Source organism: Anthonomus grandis, chromosome 5, assembly GCF_022605725.1.
Source record: "Anthonomus grandis grandis chromosome 5, icAntGran1.3, whole genome shotgun sequence".
Classification (NCBI taxonomy): Eukaryota; Metazoa; Arthropoda; class Insecta; order Coleoptera; family Curculionidae; genus Anthonomus; species Anthonomus grandis.
This window is the reverse complement of record NC_065550.1, coordinates 8,043,831-8,061,836: the sequence shown is the minus strand read 5'-3', so window position 1 is coordinate 8,061,836 and position 18,006 is coordinate 8,043,831. Positions and strand designations below refer to the sequence as shown.

The 18,006-nt window shown below is 31.5% G+C and overlaps 1 protein-coding gene across 1 annotated transcript in view; it reads right to left on the bottom strand.

The window, feature by feature from the left end:
* Positions 1-18,006, bottom strand: part of LOC126736800 (DNA-directed RNA polymerases I, II, and III subunit RPABC3) — a 222,198-nt gene that overhangs the window by 74,706 nt on the left and 129,486 nt on the right. The window lies entirely within an intron of this gene.

Genomic DNA, 18,006 nt, shown 5'->3' with positions numbered 1-18,006 from the left:
TATTGATTTTTATGTTTTCAGGTAGTACAAATTTGTTATTGATTTGATGAGGAAGGAATACAAAATACATCAAACACAGTGATTCTATTTAATAAACCTTATAAATTAGGGTATAAATCGAAAATAACAATATCAGATAAAAGTTACTTTTGAATTTAGAGAAAAAACGTTGTGTCTTACTTCTAATAAATGTCCCTAGTAAGTAATATTGTTCCAGATTTTCCCATTCTGCAGTTAATAACCGTGTAGCAGGTCTTTAAGATTAGCTGGGTGGACATTTCCAAATCTCACCGTTCTGTAGACCAAGTCCCAAATATCGGATTTAAATCCGGGCTACATGCTGACCAGTATAAAATGTGATATTCACCTCCTGAAGATACCATAGTAACTATTTTACCTACATGGCGGCGTGCATTCTCATGAATTAGGAGGAAATCGTTACCAATAAATAGGACATAAGGCACAATATGTTGAGAACAACATATATCTCTAATGTTCCTAGTGAGACTAGGAGCAGTGACAGCTTCTCTGGTCCTTATTCCAGATTACACATGTCATCGACGAAGAGCTTGCAGAATCAAAAATCTAAATTAGCCACATATCGCTGAAAGAAACATTATTTCGATCACTAGAGCTCTTCTTAAAGTTGAGTTTGTATTTGCACGCAGATTTATATTCAATATTTTTTACGGAATATATGGTTTAACCGAAAACGTGAACTCTTAAACGAACCTATTTACCAACTGGCAGAACACAAAATTAACAACATTGTTGAACTGTTTTTTAACACAATAATTAGGCCAGTAATCTTGCATAGGAATATTATCTTGACGAAAAGTGATGTAAATATTAAAAACCAAGAAAATTAAAGAAATATTTTTTACAGGCAGATTTTATATTTTTAATGGTGATATGATACTTTCTTGGCGAAGTGTACAAATATATGTTTGCTATTTTATGTGTAAACTCTTAGATAACTAGATTTAAGTTAAGGAATTGCGCAGGCCATGGGAATACTTAAATATTGTGCTGCTCCAAAAAGTTTCTTTTTCTCCAAAAAGTTAGTTTTTTACCTAATTCTATAGTGCGTGCCGCATGGATAAACAAGTTTTCAGAATTTGAACCGCATATTTGTTTGCCGTTAAAAACCAAACCCTTTAACGAGAACGAGAGTAGTTCGAAAATGCCAAGTTCAAAAACCATTGAAACTACAGCCCAAACCAACAAAGTTTTGCCTTGGTAGCTGTCAACTTTTTGAGTGATTTCAACTTCTTGAGACGCGTTGCCAAGTGTTGGCCTCACCATCAGTCTTCTTGAGTCAGGACGTAAATCAAAGCGTGATTCGAACCCATTCACGCTGCTGCTACCAGTTATAATGTTCTTCGGCCCATCCTAATGTCCTTGTGTGATTTCTACGGGATAGTACTTACGGGATTGCTAACGGGATATCTGGCGAAAAAATTCTTTTCATATAACCTATTCCTTTTTGTTTGAGTAGTGATACTAATGCAATGCACATTTTGAAGCTCACTTCTTAGCTGGTTGGTAGTAATATTGGAGTTTCGTAATGCCTTAAGGCGAAAAAATTTATCATGTATATGTTCGATTGCTTCTGTTGGACCAGGACACAGAGTAGAATGTTCATACCACCCTGTTTTACGATCAAGATGTTGCCTTAGTATATGACTATGTTGCACACACAATTAAAACAATTTCTTGCTATACTGGCAACAAACATTGTATTGCATACATTTTTCAGTTTACCAAATACACCTTGAAGAATTTAACCTATTTAATATCAACAAGAATAACTTAATTCCAAAAATCTCATCCATTATGCTCTAAGAGACCAACATACAAAATTGACGAAAAACACAAAGCCACGGTCTCACAACATATAATTAAACGGGCTACACGTGTTTCGCTCTAGTTAGAGCATCATCAGGCCTTTAGAAGCCATCCACACACTTCACAGTACATAAATAAAACGAGTTTTTTTTAAGTTTTAAGAAGCCATCCACACACTTCACAGTACATAAATAAAACGAGTTTTTTTTAAGTTTTTCTAATGTACTGTGAAGTGTGTGGATGGCTTCTAAAGGCCTGATGATGCTCTAACTAGAGCGAAACACGTGTAGCCTGTTTAATTACATGTTGTGAGACCGTGACTTTGTGTTTTTCTTTGTTTTTCGTCAAGAATAAGTTAATATGAGGAATGTAATAAGGTATGTTCAAAATAATTTCCAACAAATAATAAACACTATACTATTAATTATACTAATTTATAGACATTGTTTTTGATTACATTTTCTACACTTATTACTTTTCTTACGTGTTTTATGGGAACCTATTGAACTTTCAGCGGTCGTAAGTAATAAAATTTGTACTAAAAATCAGGACTATGGATTGCGACACTTTTGCCAAACGTTTGCACACAAGATTTGAAACTAAGAGCATTTAAACAAGCAAGATTGATTTTTATGATTGCTACGTCTATATTCAACAAATAATCTCAAACAAAGGTTCAAAAAGGACAAAAATACTACCGGAGTAATGTTAGCAACGGAATACCAGCAACGGCGGCGGTTGGCGGTCACAAGGACGCGCGCGATGTCGAAGCGGCGCTTATGAAAATTGATAGTAGTATTCAATACATGCAAAAATTTCTGTGCATTATAACTTCCATTAGATGCATTTTCTCAACGCAAGAAATTCCTTTTTACTGATTTTATTATGTTGGCACAATTAAAAAAATTATGTAAAATTTAATCGGAAAAAAATTATTTTAAAATCGATATAAGATGTTTAATATTTAAAAAGCAAAAAAAATATTAATATAAAAAATTTTAAAATATAATTGTTATGGTCGAAATTTGAAGATCGTTTTTATTGATGATAACTCAATATCATATGCCAAAGTTTGGTGTTCGAGGCTTTTGAAAGTATAAAACCAATTATGCTCAATAATGTGTTGAAATCCACGATAAGGAGATGATATTTATGCTTAGAAAATGAGGAACATCTTTTTGAACATCTACTACCGATGTAGATTCTTTTATTTTGTACTTTTTTATTAGCTTTTTATTGGTTATTTATCGTTATTGTTTGTACTCATGTTACGTATTATTATTGTTTGTTAATGTTTTTGAATTGACTTATTAGCCAGCATTCAATTAGTTGCATTGAGCAGGCCTTAGATGGATTTTTTTCAATAATATTTTCGTTCTAAATATTTTAGGCATGAAATCATGATTTTTCATGATTTGCAGGTCTCTATGATGACCATTATTGAACCACAACTTGTGATACACTGTTGAATTTGGAATTAAAAGCACTTTCAATGTTTGATATCGAAATACCAAGTCCATATTAGAAAAAAAAAATTAATGATGGTGGCCCAAAAACGAAACGTCGCATCTAAAATGTAATAACGGCATCTTAAAGAGGAAAAAAGTAGCTATAAGAAATGTCATTTATTTTCAAAAATATTTTGTGATAAACTCCGTTTAAGTAATAAGCGTCATGTTTTTAAGCACCCAAAGCCGCTACATTCTTCCTATTTAACCAACCTTCTATTTCTCATGGTTACGGAGATTCCCTCCTAATGTTGGGCACGTTGTATGGCTCCAGTTCTTATTCGTTTTGAGGTTAGAATCCATTAGAAATATTACGTATTGTCGTTGCCAAATCCACAGGCATTTTGATAAAAAATAATTCTAATATAGAGCCCTCATTTGAATGATTCTATGTAAAGAGGTGGTGTATGACATTTTCACTTTATATCACTAGAAAGTCTGATAAGCTACGAAACACCAAGATACAATTCTATTCTATTTATTCCCTTCTATTCTATTCTATTAATTATATCACAACAAAAATTCCATTATAGCGGTTTCTATAATAATAAAATTAAAGCGTACTTTCTTAGAACGTAAAATATGAGTTGCTTGCAAGGATTTGAAATAGTATATTAAAAATAAAGGAGAATCGTTAAAGTTTATAAAGAACTACTTACTAAAATATTTCGCCGCACCCCAAAAAATACAATTTTCAATTTAAACACAGTAAAATAACAAAGTTCCCCATATGGAACAAAATTAATTGGCGCTCGATATTCGCGTTTCAGTTCGCGGATGTCGGTAATTTTTCCAAACCCGGCGTGTTTACATCGTGAAAATCCGCCATATCAACGTGTTGCCAAGTCTAATTTTATGAGAAAAACCAACAACTAAATAAAAATATTGTAGCGTCAACAGTCCAAAATAAACGGATAATAATAAAGTGCGTTCATTTTTGTCAAATAGCTCACAAACAATTTATTTCAACAAAATCATTCAATAACATGACTTAGTAGGGACAGATCATCATTAATATAGTCAAATTATCTATTTTTACTCTAATAAAGAGAAAAATAGGCAGTTAATGATTGGATGGGTGTATGATTCCTCATCCAATTAAATGTATCATTAATATCTGAAGCAAAGTAGCCGTGGAACGTATTCGTTAAATGCATTTGAATTTTCTAATTATGCTTTGCAATGTTAATAAGGTAGATTTAATGAATAGCCTTTTAAGATGTATCTATAAAAGTTTCGTTATCCATGATCTAAAGGGAGCGATAGAGCAGGTAATTTTTATTAAAAAAACATATAACAAGCAAGAAAAGCAAAGAAAATAAATAAAAAAGAATCAGGATTTTTTTTAAAAATAAGTCACAGAATTGTTGGTTTTTCCCTCTTAGTATGTTTGTAAACATTTTACGGTTTCCAAGAAATGAGTTGAATTTTTTTTTTAATTGGACATAACTTAAAGAATCACCATGAATCTCGATAATAACAACAAATTTACCCCTACTGGTATAAAAGAGTTCTATTCCGGGGCCGCGTTGGTCAAAAGATCATTCCACCCTGTCCTATCCATCTTCCTTATTAGGTATTTGGTAAAAATTGCTGAACAATTGCTGAAATCAAAAAAGCCCAAAAATTAATATATTCACGTACAGTTTGCCTTTGCGGTTCTACGACTGTACGATCCGAACATTCTCAGGCCAAATACATATAAGTTCACTCAAATTATGACGCAACAGTTGCAGTTTACACTTTACAGTTACGTTCAGTTACAAAACCCGCAACATCTTCAGTCAGTTGTGAATGTTGATATTTGTTTTTTTTTAATAATATAAGAAAGAAAGAATGCGTGGAAAAGCTTTGAGCAAGTGGCGTGTGACAATCATAAACCACTCATGATTTTTCGTGAGTTCAGGTCTTCTCTTTATGTTTTAAATGATTAAAAAATACCAGCAATTTGTATGTCAAGGATAGCATTAACAACACACGCCAACGAGAGGGCGCTCTAGTGTTGCTTATCCTGAACAATGTTTTTTAAAAATAGGAGAGAACAATAAAAAGTCTTCATGATTGGAGATTCAAAACAAATTAGTACAGTCTTAAATTCCGGATTAAAAGATGATACGACATAATATTAATTTACTTTTTAAATGCATCGATTCTAGTAAGCTTAGTAATTTTTGATCAGTGCAGTTGTCGTGTAAATAAAAATAATATATATCGTATAATTATGGTAAACAATGAAGAATTAAAATATTTTTGCAGATAATATATTATCAAATGTCGTTATTCTCGAGAAGTCATTGCTAGTATGTATTAGACAGCATCATAATACATATCATAATCCATGACATAACTTCCTTCTATTGAATTTAGTAACTATAGTATAATTTTGAAGTAACATGGGCTTATTTATATTTGACCAATGTTATAGCAACAATTTCTGAAAAATTTAGTTCTTTTAATAAAAGAAATGATTCATTAGTTTTATGTCTGTACCCGTACTGTAGTCTGAGTAAGTGACATCGGCGCTGTTGCTTTTTGGGGCGTCAAAGTTGAATGAGCACCTATTGCAGTACCTTGTGTCCACATAGTTTTGTCTTTTAGTAGCTTTAAGTTGTTTTTATTTTGCACCCTACTTTAAAATCTGAGTATGAAGTATCGCCATTCTTCAGCACTAAAAAACATCGAATAAACTCCAGTAGTTCCAAGTTTTTCTCTTACATATTGTTTAAGCTGCTTAGGTGTATAAGATAATTATATAAGGGACGGTGGAGGACTAATTTTTTTTGACGAAGTAATTTTTGTTATGTCTTCATTAGACTGAAAAGACGGATTGAATTGAGATGGACTTTTTTAGTAAAGGTAGGCTTTGACTGATATTGGGCTTATCTTTGGCAGCTAACTTCTCTACGGTCTGTACCATTTAATTTACAGCTTAACATAGACACACAATTCTTTTAAAAGGTCCGCATTTCACCAATAGTGAATGTGGACCTTTATAATGGTCCATAAATATAGATGGAAAGATTGAAAATGTCTTGCTTTATATCACTGATCGAAGGAAATAAAGATGCTTTTCTATTATTAGAGGTCTAAGAATAGAAGCTGTTGATCTCACCTATATATTATTCTAAGGTTTTCCATTTGGAGTCACGATTGCTCCAATGTCATAAACTTCCCTTATAACAGGAAAAAGGTCACAGTTCCTTTTTAAAGAAGTTTCCAAAGCTTTGACGCTTCCCAGAGAGATCTGCGATTTTTGCAGCTGCGAAACTTTGTCGTGAAGATGTTTGTGCAGCCTCTGCCTATGCAGGTGTGTGACATTTTTCCTTTTTCTTTGTGCTAAAGAATAGCTATAAAAAGGATTACAGAAATTAAAAGGCATTAAGGTAAAATGAAAATTCTTCAGACTCCCTCCACTTATTTATTAAACATTTATTTAGCTTAAAATTCCCTAGATGTTTCGGACACAGTGGTGTCCATCATCAGGGGGTAAAAGGTTTAAAATTGGTTATATATAATATTGGTTATATATATAATTAAAACAGGCACACGCCCCAGGGTTTGACTACATATCAATTATTATTACATATTGTTTTTAAATTGAAAACAATAGTAATAAATAGAGGGTTTTTGCTATGTAATCAAACCCTGAGGCGTGTGCCTGTTACCAATTTTAAACCTTTTACCCCCTGATGATGGAGACCACTGTGTCCGAATTATGTAGGGAATTTTAAGCTAACTAAATTTTGAAGGGTTAAGGCAAACAAGACAGATTGCCTAATTGAACGACAATTGTAATGAAATAAAGAATAATTATGGGCAATTGTTGCGGGGCTGGCGGGTACAGCAGTATTCAATTTATCGTCCTGGCCAATGTCACTGCAACTTCACCGAAACCTTGTTAAACCTTCCTACAAACTTTTTAACTAAAGCATTCAGCGAGTTTAAGTGTTTATTATACCTATTATGTAGGTGACGGGACAACATTTCTCTTTTTCAGCCCGACATTAAATAAAGGTGAAGTGAAGAGAACTTAATTTTTAGTCAACGGTTAATAAAGGTATGTAAGAAAAGTTGTCCAATGTTCTTTTCATACAGGTATACATATATATATACACAGGTATATATCATATTGAAATAAAGTTAGAGTTTACCTGGGGTTTAATAATCGTCTTGAATCAACTTGATTCTATTGGACCTGGAGATGTGCTGCCATATCTAAAAAGACCCCTACCAAAACAGTTTATATAATCGTTTATAAACGTATATAAATGGGAGATTTGCTACGTAATAAAACTATTCCTGAGTTTGAAAATACGTTTCCAGATGTGCGTGAAAAGAAACATAAAGAAGAATATTACACAATCACAGAGGCTGTTTATACTTTTTATTACATTTTCCAAAATAGAGCTTTTAACATAAGCTTTTAAAATAGAGCTTTATGTGTGGCGGCGACTATACTTTAGGACATAGAACGCGGAGATTTTTCATCCTCTATGCTTTAATGATCCCTGGTATTACCTCTTCACAAAGTGATAGAAAATAGAATAGATATTTCCTATAGAAAAGATATTTCCTACATTCACCTCATTCTAGAGACGCCGGACTTGCTGTGAGATTTAAAATAGGTCCATTGAGTCGTAGTGCAGCTTGGGTATTGTCAATTGGAACCCATACCCATCAGCACTAAAATCTATTTCATAATGGGTTAAGAGCGGGCAGGCTTTACCTCCTAATGGTGCTCTTATTCTCATTAAGAAAGCTCGTGGTGTGACCATTACAGTCAGTTCTTGGACCAATACTATTCCTTTTTTATATAAAAGATATAAATAAACCAAGAGGTTATATTGATGTATGATGACTTTTAAAAATGAAAAAATAGTGAAAACCTGTTGAATCGGCTCAAGAACATCTAAAAAAAGCTCATAGTTGCCAGTTTGACCATAAACAACCTAAAATTGAATCTACAGTATTGGATCAAATTTATTGGATATCCCTTGATACATAATATATGCTTGTCCAGAATTTTCTTCGGGTAAAAAGTAAAACTTTATTTAAAGGGAGCTGAATCAAAGTATATCGAGAAAGAATATTTACAAAATCAAGATCTAAAAAAAATACTTTGCCATACTATTGAGTACAGAAATAAGGTTATTTAAAACCATTCAAGTTAATAAATTTTCGATATAATATCCACATTCATCTAATTAAGCTGGGATTTTTTGTTTCAAAAGGTTTTAATGTATTAATTATTATATACTTTAATTACTATAGTTATATACTAAAATTTACTATTAAATTTGCGAAACAGGCGCTTCCTTGGCAGATGTTCTTATCTTTAAATATCCCATTATATAATATTACTTTTATGTGATGCAATCTACTATATTTTAAATTTGCCATCCTTTGTTAATACCTTTATTATTTTAATACTTAATGTGGCGTCAATGGCGTCACCTGTGTTAGATATAGATGTTATTTTCCATTGGACCTCCCTCCCTCACCCCTATTGTACTATTGTAATAAAGTTTGTTTTTTATTTATTATGTACTATTTTAATGACACTCTACCAACCTCTCTACTCCCTATCTAAACTATAATCTAATTTCCATCATAACTGACCTTAGAGCACTGAATGCCTAGAATAAGCCTAGCTGCAAACCATAGGCGAGGTTGTTTGAGTTCACCATCTCTCAGACAATGATATCAAATCAACTTTCCAATTTTTTATTCAATATATAATTTTCTTAATCCACTACTGTTTGTTAATGGAAAAAAGCAACTTGGCAACGTAGAATACCTCTATGTTTACAATGCACGTATCCGATGTTGCCCCTTTGTGTTGTTTTTCTAGGTATGTCGCGGTATTGCCGGCTTGTCGGATAAAACTGACTAATTATGGAATGCGATGTTTGTAAAAAAAACAGCTCGCAAATTGAAATTTTTGCTTGTGATGGTTGCAAAACTCGATTATGTAGAAATGAAGTGTTGTCATTGATAAATGCTTCTGAATACAAGGTTTTGCAGCTTAAATCAAAGCGGCACTTGAAATTCTACTGTGAAAAATGTACTAAAGGTGAATCATTTTCTCTATATCAATCACTAATTGAGGAGAAACAAAAACATATTGAAGCTAAAGAGAAGATTATCAGTTGTCTGGAAACAAATAATAAGGAATTATTACAAAAAATAGAGATGTTAGAGAAGAAGCTTAAAATACGCAGAACGAGAGCAACGGGACCTTTTCTGACGTGGTAAGGAGAGGAAAACCAGAATCTGTTGTTCTAATAAAGCCTGTTGATGAGCAGGATGGCATTTTAACCAAAAAGGAGCATTTTAACCAACCTTCTAAAATTGAAGTTTCGAAGTTTAGGCAAATTAAGGGAGGTGGTGTTGTAATAGGCTGTTCGAATAAAAACCAGATTAAGGATCTTCGTACACAATTGGAAAAACAGTTAGGACAAAAATACACTGTGGAGGTACCATCTTTGAAAAAACCAAAAATGAAAATAGTAAATATTAACAAGGATGATGTAGGTTTAGAAGACTCTGATAGTACAATAATAGATTTAATTGTTATGTGGAATAACTTATTTGACGGGGAAGATTTTTATATGAAAGTTTTAAAAAAATCGGTAAATAATTTTAAAAATATAAATCTTATCCTTGAAGTCGATTCAATTACTCATAACAAATTATTAAGTCAAGAAAGGGTCAAACTAGGGTGGTCTAGGTGTCGTGTTTTTAATCACGTAAGTGTCCTACAATGTTTTAATTGCATGGGCTTTAATCACTATGGTAAGGATTGTAAATCACAACAAATCTGCTCAAGATGCTCTGGCAATCACTCTTATAAAGAATGTAGGTCTAATGAAAAAAAATGTATAAATTGTATAAAATCTAAAAAGCCAAATGAAAACTTAGATGTTAGTCATGAAGCCTTAAGTCGAGAATGTCCTTGCCTATTGAGAATAATTAGCTTATATAATAAGAAGGTTGACTATTTATCTGACTGTGTATAAATCTATTTCAATATGAATAATATTAATAGCAATATGTCTGTCATTCTTAAAATGGCACATTTAAACTTAAGGTCGATTTTTACGGGATTTCAGGAGTTTGTGGATTTGGTAATAGGTAATGATTATGACATTATCGCAGTGACAGAAACTTGGTTAACTAATAACGTCTCGTCAAATGTGATTTCTATAACTGGTTACAATTTTTATCGCAAAGATAGGTCTACTGGCCGAGGTGGGGGGGTAGGATTTTTTGTTAAATCTCACTTAAAGGCTGAGATTCTTAACCTTAATATAGGTACAGATATAGATGGTTTTGAAAATATGTGGCTAAAAATTAATATAAACAGGGTCTCTATTACTGCTGGGGTCATATATCGTACTATGAATAATATTGGGGCTTGTGCAAATGCACTCGACAATATTCTACCAGAAATAATATCAACCTCCGATTATGTAACGGTTCTAGGGGATTTAAATATTAATTTTTTTAACAGCAATAATCCAATATCCGACATATTTGATGTTTTTGGTTTCACTCAGACCATTGATGAGGCTACAAGGGTCACTGATAGAGTATCAACATTACTAGATCCTATATTTTTTAGTGATGCAGATGCTGTTATGGATGTTGGCACCATCTCTACTATCGGGATAAGTGACCATAAGTTGGCATTTTGTAATATACGCTTACCAAATCTTAAAAGAGTCCAGAAAATAATATCATTTCGCAGTTACAAACATTTTAATGAAAACCTTTTTAATACAGAGCTTTTACAAATACCCTGGGATAACATATATTATTTTCCAAATATAGATGACAAAGTACAATTTCTGACACAGAACCTAATAAAATTATTTGACAAACATGTACCAATAAAGACCGTCCGCGTTAATAAACCCCCAGCACCTTGGCTTACACCAGCTCTAGAGGCCATATTAAAGGAACGTGATAAGGCTAACTTAAAATATAAAAAATCAAAGTCATTAGCTGATTTTGAAGCTTATAAGCGGGCTCGAAACTTTGCACTTGCTTCTATTTGAAGGGAAAAAAAGGGCTATTTAAGTTTTTTGGAACAACAAAAAAATAGTAAGTTACTCTGGAAAAATCTTAAAAATATGAATGTAAATGTAAGCTCAAAAACTTCTAATAGTGAATTTCCACTTGACTCTGTTAATCCTGATAGTGCAAATGACTACTTTTTGAGTGTATATAAAAAATCAAATAAATGTGACCAAAAAATACATTTCTATAACACAAATAAACTTAAGAACAACTTGCACTTTCAATTTAATATGATAGATTCCAGTTCAGTGAAAAAAAATATTTATTCCATTAAGTCCAATGCTTCTGGTCATGACAATTTGACACTTTTTATGATAAAGCTTGGCCTTCCTGCTATCCTACCTCATTTGACACATATTGTTAATTCTTGCCTAGAAGCTGGGTATTTTCCAGAGGACTGGAAAAAGTCCATAATTCTTCCTGTTCCTAAGACCAGAAAAGTAACTGCTGTGAATGAACTTCGTCCCATAAGCCTGTTGCCTGTTCTATCTAAAATTCTTGAAAGAACTGTTCACACACAAGTATTAAATTACCTAAATCTTAATAATTTGCTCCCAGTTCATCAGTCAGGCTTTAGGTCTGGACATTAGGTCTGGGCTTTGACGAATGCTCTGTCTCCTTTTTCAGGTGCTACCTGACAGATAGACAACAGCGCGTACAAATTGGTAACAAGTTTTCTTCTGCTGAGACTGTGATATCTGGTGTACCACAAGGATCTATAATTGGACCACTTTTGTTTCTAATATACATTTTTGACATTTTCCAGGTAATCAAAAATTCAGATTCACAGTCATATGCAGATGATAAACAGGTTTTGCATTATTTTGACCCCAATAAACCAGCAGAAGCTGAAGCATCTCTCAATGACGATCTAAAATCCATCAATGATTACTCAAGAGAACATAACTTAAAGATAAATCCTGAAAAAACAGAGGTACTTCTCTTTTGTTCAGAAAAGCGAAGAAAACTGCTAGAAGGTAGGTTGCACCTGAAACTGGGCGACACAACTTTGGGATTTTCTAAAAATGCGAAGAACTTAGGGCTTATCATTGATACTGATTTAAGGTTCAGAGATCATGTGAATAAGTTACTTCAAAAAAGTTATGTAAAAATGAAAGTTCTCTATGCCAACAGACTTATCTTAGACTTTAATATTAGGAAAAAACTCTGTGAATCTCTGGTTTTGCCAATTTTTTATTATTGTAATATAGTGTACTACCCCTGTTTAGATTTAGTGACAAAAAATAGATTGCAAGTTGTGCAAAATAACTGTTGTCGCTTCATATTTGGTCTGAGGAGATATGATCATGTCTCAGCAGAGTTTAAACAATTAAATTGGTTAAATATGTCGGGTGTGGTAAAGCATCATTTTGCTACTTTTCTAATGAGGTTGTTAATATCAAATATTCCTGTATATTTGAGGGAAAAGTTAGTATTTCGAACATTTATTCATAACCGTGAACTTCGTTATGGAAATCACTTTACTATGCCACAACATCATTCAGCACTCTTTCAAAGAGGTTTTGCCTATAATGCAGTATCTTTATATAACTCCTTAGATCCCTATTTAAGAGATATTAGTTTAAACGGCTTTAGGTCTCAGTTTAAAACTTATTTGTTAAATTTACAAAATACTTAGTGTCATTATGAATCATGTTTACTTTTCACTTCTTTTTTGATTTAGAATAGGGATGGTTAAGTGTAAGAGTAGCCTAAGGCTAAACTTCGCCATTTGTATTCTTTAACCTTAATCTTATATGTATATACCTATAAAACATTTAAATCTGTGTAATGTATATGCATGATTAATAAAAGACGATTTATTATTATTATTATTTTTTCATATCTGTGAAGCTAACGTCCGATCGATATCCAGCAACCAAAAATCTTGAACGCAGCATAATATGTCCTTTCCCAGCAACCTATTTATAGTCTGCGCCCGCTGTTATTTAATCGATATAATGCCCGTACCTCCTGAAATTCCCAAGGAATTTTAATATTTTTTGTCCAGATATTAACAATCAATAACTAAATCGATTTATGGTTATAAACCTCTATAAACTAAAGTTTTTTGTGAAAATTACTTAAAAAGTCGAATGTTAAAGAAATGAAAAAGGCTCTCAAAGGATTTGAATTAATCTTTTTTCTATAATAAATATTTAATTATCTAAAGGCATTTGAGATGGTTGCAAACCTCTACAAACAAAAGTTTTTTGGTAAAAATTTATTGAATTGTTATATGTTAAAAAATATAAAGGGCTATGTAACTCCTAACGGTTATAAGGAAAGGTTTTATCCATATCCTTTGGTTAACCTTTTAATTAATTTTTACAAAAAAACCTTTTTATAAAAAAAAGTTTGTCGCGGTTTATACTCACTATAAACCGATTTAGTTATCCATTCTATCCGGTGTTTTAATGATTTTTTGTTAATATCTAAACAAAAAATCATTAAAACACCGTTAGAATTCCAGGAGATACGGTCATTATATTGATCAAATAATAATGGACGCCGACTTTAAATATATTGCTGGCAAACGACATATGCTGCGTTCTCGATTTTGGTTGCTGGAAATCGACCAGACCCTACCTCCATTTTTGCACACATTAATTTTGCGTCATTTCGAGTTCGAATAAGCAATAAATTTGCTAGATTATAATAATATACTTAATTACACATTTTCATTAATATTTTGGTATGCAATACTTAATAGATAATTAGATACTTCACAAATATGTCGTCTTTTATAATATTATAACCTAGAAGGATGACATCATTGACACCTAACTTGCCTGTGAAAGGAACTATTTGAATTTCCCTTTTTCCAATATATACGATCCACTTCAGACTTCTTTATCATTTTTCAGTAAAAAGGCAGTTTTTAGTCTTAATAATAATTTAATAAAAACGCACTGGAACCACTCAAAAAATTTAATTTTTAATACTAATACTGTAGGAAAGTTGCACCATCCAAAAGTAAATAACGAGCGCAGTTGCCAAATACTTTTATCGCGAGAATATTTCTGGGCAAAATCTACAGCGTTGCTGCTGTATGTGAAAATTTGGTGATTTAAAGAATCCAACTTAAAAACATTAATTATTATTAGTGTTTAGTGTAAATACAGTACAAAATAGTTTTGGTTATTAAACGGATTTCACTTTTTATTTTGTTTTATAATAAAGAATGCAATTCAGTTTCTGCTAATTATAATAATTTATTAATTCACTTTATTTTCCTCTGTTAAAATTGAGTCATCACTGGCAACATGGGATACTAAGCATGTTTACCAACAAAATATCCCCTCTGCCCCCTGTGTAAATGTTGCGCTCAATCCCAAGCAGCCAATGCTTATTCTAGTGTATTCAATGTTCTAAGTAACTGACCTTTAACGCATTGACGAATTTTACTAACAATAATAGATGGGTATCACTAATTTAATAATTTAGATATTATTGACGTTTATAATTGATGTTTTATTTTTTGTTGGTAAGTTTTTCTTTGAACTTTCCATTTTCCTCGTCCTTATAACTTATATGTTAGATATAATACTGTGACACCGTAGATTTTGCTTATATTACAATAATTATAATTATTAGTGTGTCTTTGTGAAAAATGGATGGTTTTTTCTTATTGAGTTCAGAATTTAAAATAGACTTAATTTTCAGCATTAAACGAAAGAAAAACTTCTGAACCAGAGTAAAATGTAAATTGTGTTATAAATAACATGGAAAAGAAAATAACATGTCCGCATTTTAATGGCGAAAAGTTTTCTTTGCATATTATATCACCCTGACAACTTGGGTTATAATGTTCTGAAAAGTTATCGAAAATTATACATTCCTTAACTATGATGTTACTTTAGCTAATATTAATATGTCGTTTTAATGAATTTTATTATGGCTTTAGTATTAGGATTATTGTTAGCATAAGTGAAATCTCAATTATATGAAATATTTGCAGTAAGCATTTTTTCTACATTAATTTTCTTTACTGACCATCGTAAATCTTTTTGACTTATAGTTTATAAATTCATTTCACTACTATATACCAGCGTCTGTACACGTGGCATGATCCTCCTACTTATTTATACCTACCATTATATTCAAATCTAATAAGCAGAACATGGGCAAATACAGTGTTGAAAAATAGAGAAATAAATTTTCAGTCTTAATTTAACCTCTTTATAAATAACAAAAAATTTTCGAAATAGCTTTTTAAATTAAAAAAAAGGTTCTAAATAAAGAGTTAAAAATGTAAAATTAAAAAAACAAAAAGCAACTGTGTAAAAAGTGTTTTCATCGCAAACGTGTAAATCGTATAATCATAAAAAAAATATATCAGACAAATAAAACATCTAATAGTCTAAGTTATTATTATGCAGAACAGCTGAACCGCAAAACTTACATGGAGAAGAATGAATCGAGATATATATACTCTGTTTGACCCACTTTCCAGCCCTTCTTACTCAAAACAATAAGCTGAATGCCACCATTCCAATCTCTCAAAGAAGACTAGGTATTTCACAAAAACCGAAACTAAGCATCCCAGGGTTTAACAGAGAGAAACACAATAGGTAACTAAAAAATTCCATCAAAGGATATTGAAACTTTTCGATATTTCGATATCGAATTTTTTAAATAAGATTCGCTTTTTAAACCCTAAGGACCCTAGTCGAACTAAAAACCCATTAAATTCTAATATAATATGAAAGAAAAAGATTATTTCTATTTAAAAGCTGATAAAAGAAACAAGATTGTTATTTTAGACAAAGCAGAATATTTTAAATAAGTTCATGATCTTATTAAAATGGTCTTTATAAAAAACTCTTGTCAAAAATTATCTCGCAAGTTAAGACAACATTAAATGATTGCAAAAACCTTTTTTCCTCTTTAGATAAATTTAAGTTACAACTTTCGAACTCAACAATTCCAAAATTATACTGTTTGCTAAAAATTCATAAACTTGGTAATAAAATGAAACTAATTATTTCCAATATAGGATTTCCAACATACAACATTTTAAAGTTTTTGGTAAAGGAATTTGAGTCATTAAAATTATCTTATGAACGTTTTTCTTTTAAGTGACGATAAAATTCTTGTTTCTTTCAGAAACTTTGGAATATCTAACTGAACTTTTGGAAAGTAATTTAAGAAGTAAGTAATAAGTAATTTAATTTTTACATACTGTTGTCATCAAAAATAATAATAGGTTAGAATTTAATATTTATATAATAAAGAAATATATACATTTAGATACACAGCTAAAGACTATGATTGTTTTGGACATAAAATGGCTAGCATGCATTTCTAAGTAAATCGTTTAGTAGCATTTCCTCTAAGTAGTAACATTTAATAAAAAAAATAAACAGTTAAAAGAATTGCTAGGGTCGGTGGTTATGACGATAGGATTATTAATAAACTGATTAGAACACATAAGTTTAATGCTAATCTTAAAACTCTACCACATTTCAAAATGATGAAAATAACAAAACTTCCGCTCTATTAATAACATCTTTAGTACATATAGCCACTTGTAAGTAGTTTAGATCTCCTCCCGATAATGTTAACATCATTAGCAAAACAAGTGTCTACAGTAAAATCAAGGGCTTTGGTTGGTAGTAAAACTGTTTTGAGATTTGAGTGTCGCACCAAAGGTTCCAATCATAAGACCATAATAATCATTAATAAGATATTAAAACAAAATGAAATTATCTGTAGTAGGTGCGTATTTTTTCTTCTGAAAAGTAAAAAAAATGGAAAAAGAAAACATCGAAGGATGGTGGAGAAGATGTCATGTCAAAGCATAGATTTGGACGTCAAGAAACAAAAAAAATTAAATAATAGTAAGAAATTTAACAGTTCTTAACAGGAAAGTGTATGTATTTAGTAACATTGCGGCTATTCTAAGATCCCATCTTACGCTATCCGGTTGTGAATAAATTTAAGCATCAATTGATTTGAAAAACACATTTAAGAATCATGTGTTGTTAACTAAAAAAAGTCTATTTCAATATAATTTCCTGGAAGTAAAGCCATCGAAACCGCACTACATATTATATCAACTGTAAGTTGATAAGTGCCAAAAGTTGACAAGAACATGGTATATAAAAGAAATATCTGTAAAGTTAACAATCCCAAACTTAGGGTACGGTCTAGAGCCAGACAAGATTCTAATCTTAAACTCTTTAAAGGAGCTGGCAGATTGCCCAAGAGAAAAACAATCCATACCAGGACAAAAATCAAATAAAAATCGATTCTATGTAATTTCGAAAAAAAAATTGCTACGGACTTTGTAAATCCGTCTTTTAGGCGTCTCTGTTATCTTTGTATAACCCGTTTTATTCCTTTAAATTTCATTTTAAAAGCGATATGGTTTGCGATTTCCTTTTAAGACATCTTTATGATAAAAATATCGTATATTTGAGACGTCTTTTCTAGATCATTTTAAATCTGACAATTGTCTGTTACTTTAACGTTGTCAGGAGATCAAATGACATCACGGTCATATAACCAAAAGAGATATAAGTGAAATCTACAAGAACTTGATTTGCTGCCTGAACTCACATGT